Source organism: Sinocyclocheilus anshuiensis, unplaced genomic scaffold (assembly GCF_001515605.1).
Source record: "Sinocyclocheilus anshuiensis isolate Anshui unplaced genomic scaffold, SAMN03320099.WGS_v1.1 scaffold836, whole genome shotgun sequence".
In the NCBI taxonomy this organism is placed as follows: Eukaryota; Metazoa; Chordata; class Actinopteri; order Cypriniformes; family Cyprinidae; genus Sinocyclocheilus; species Sinocyclocheilus anshuiensis.
The window spans coordinates 1256340-1259195 of record NW_015551122.1 but is presented as its reverse complement, the minus strand read 5'-3'; positions in this window follow the sequence as shown (position 1 = coordinate 1259195).

The window sequence follows — 2856 nt, the reverse complement described above, 5'->3', positions numbered from 1 at the left end:
AGACAGATAGATAGATAGATAGACAGACAGACAGATAGACAGACAGACAGATAGATAGATAGATAGTTTCCACTTCACTGAAAAGTCCACGAACTTCCACTGACAAATCTTTAAGAATGTTTGCTGCCTCCATACTGGATCCAAACTGATAGTTCTGTCTAAACATGGGTAATTGAACTGCAAGCAACTGGCTGTTGATCTCAGGATACTCACCACACACTGAATCAATTTGTCCAGTGAGCAGAGTATTCTCTAGTTTCTGCAGGATCAGTAAAGACCTTCCTGCTCAAAACGTTCATTGAGCACTGGCTCAACAACATCAAGGACCTGATAAAACTCAATTCTGTAATGCTCTGTTGCTGTTTTTGGCTTGTTTCTAGACTAAAACGCTTAGGCAGTTGTCTCAGTTCTCAGTTTGATAGGCTCTATGTTTAGGGAATTGACAATCACAGTTGCTTGCTCAAAAAGACTTCTGTCCTCACCCTGTCCCTCACTGTGATATATACACATTACACAGTTTTAGCTGGTTTTATTGGCACCTTTAACATTTCCATTGGTCTTTTCAGTACTGTGTTTGCATTTACCTGATCTTGATGTTCTTCCTCTTCTTCTTTTGATTGGTCTACTCTGCAACTACTTTCACCTTGGATCTGATATAAGAGCAAGTCCAATAAGACATAAACTAAAACAGCAAAATCTAGCATAATATCAAACCACATTGCTACGGAATTGACAATCACAGTTGCTTGCTCAAAAAGACTTCTGTCCTCACCCTGTCCCTCACTGTGATATATACACATTACACAGTTTTAGCTGGTTTTATTGGCACCTTTAACATTTCCATTGGTCTTTTCAGTACTGTGTTTGCATTTACCTGATCTTGATGTTCTTCCTCTTCTTCTTTTGATTGGTCTACTCTGCAACTACTTTCACCTTGGATCTGATATAAGAGCAAGTCCAACAAGACAAACTAAAACAGCAAAATCTAGCATAATATCAAACCACATTGCTACCGTCTATTCTAAGCAGTATTTCTTTTTCTAACTATTTTTGTTTATGCTAATTATTTTATTTTACCAAATAAACCTTAAATTAAAAAAAAAAAAAAATCAGCATAGATCACAGTCATAGCCTACACTAAAAAATGCTGGGTTGTTTCAATCCAACTTTGGGTCAAATATGGACTAACCCAGGTGTTGGGTTAAATTCTTTAATTAAATTTTTAACCCAAAAGTTGGGTTAATCCATATTTGACCCAAAGTTGGGTTGAAACAACCCAGCATTTTTTAGAGTGTACTCACAGATATGTATAATTTGTGTATTATCAAACATTCATCAATATTTCTGCACCTCTCCCTATTTTCTTACCAGCGCATCTGAAACAGCTTCCTGTCTGCTGTCTTCCTCCTCCCTCACATTGACACAGATAAGCCAGAAAAAATGCTGTTTCTGAGAACTTTAACATGAACTTGACTTATTACACATCTGTTTCATTTCTTAAAATGTTTTAAGGACTCCAGTAAAGTATAGCCTAATTTATTGTTTGAATCGCATCAGCTTGACCTGATCAATTGATCCTCCTCCCCCTCTTCTGACTGCTCTACCCTGCTGCTATATTCACCTTGAATCTGATGTAAAAAAAAATATATATATTTTTTTTTCAAATCTTCAAATTTTTTATCAAATTCTTTTATCATCATAACTGTGAAATGATCTAAAGAAAAGAAATACGTTAACTATGAAAGTAAAACCGTCGGTTGATGGCAGCTAGAGCGGTTTTTGATAACTTGCTAAATTGCAGTGAATTTGCTAGCTAGCTACAATACGAGGTGTCACTTTCTGCGCGGTCTCGCTTTAGGTGTGTCAAACTGCCTGTCAGTACCGAATTCAGCTGTCTTACGCGGTTCATTGTGCTTTTAAAAACTTGTCAAACACATCCCCCTCTTTCTTCGCATTCAGTTTCTTTGGTGCTTGTGTATAAGCAGTTCTGCGCTGCATGATATATTTACATATAAACTATAAATCTCTATTGATGTACATCTTCTTATCGCCCGGCCCTGCCGGAGGCGGCTCCTCTGACATGCTCTCGCCCCCCGAGGAGGCACGTGCCACACTTTTAAAACCCCTGAGCAAGATTATAATATTATCATACATCTTTCTCAGTCTCAGCATTTATTTTATTATTTTTATTGTTAAACCAGCGACTCAGAATAGTCTGCTGGGCAGCGCTTCTCTTCATTTCCAGAGCTGGTGGTCTTCCAGTCAGCGGCACAAAGTGCAAACTGCGAAGCAATAGTTGGGCGTTACCAATTTGTGCAATGGAGGGGGACTTTAGTCCTTAATTGACAAACTCGCATTCGATTCGGCACAAAATTTATTTTTACGAAATATATAGATTCTACATGTTTTTTATGTGGACATGGCAGATATTGGGGGGTTGTAATTGCTAGTTTTGAATATTGGGGGTTTAAAGGGGTCATATGATGCGATTTCAATGAAATAATGTTCTTTTTAGCAACATCATATGACCCCTTTAAAGCGTCATTGCAGAGCATTGAAGTCGACTAGTAGGTGCAACCCTTACTTTTGATAGACATTCTGTGTCTGTAAAAGTGATTTTAAAATAAACAAATTTTGTAGGTTTAATGTCTAGCTCGATTTGGATACATTTTAGCCTAGCAATGTAGTCATTTTAAACCATAAAAAAGCAACCCAGCATGCTGGTCAAACATATAACCCAACTTGTTGGGTCAAAACAACCCAGTGCTGGGTTCGTCCCTTTTTGACCCAGCGCTGGGTTGCCAAAATAACCCAAATTGGGTTGTTTTTAACCCAGCAGTTTTTAGAGTGTAGGCA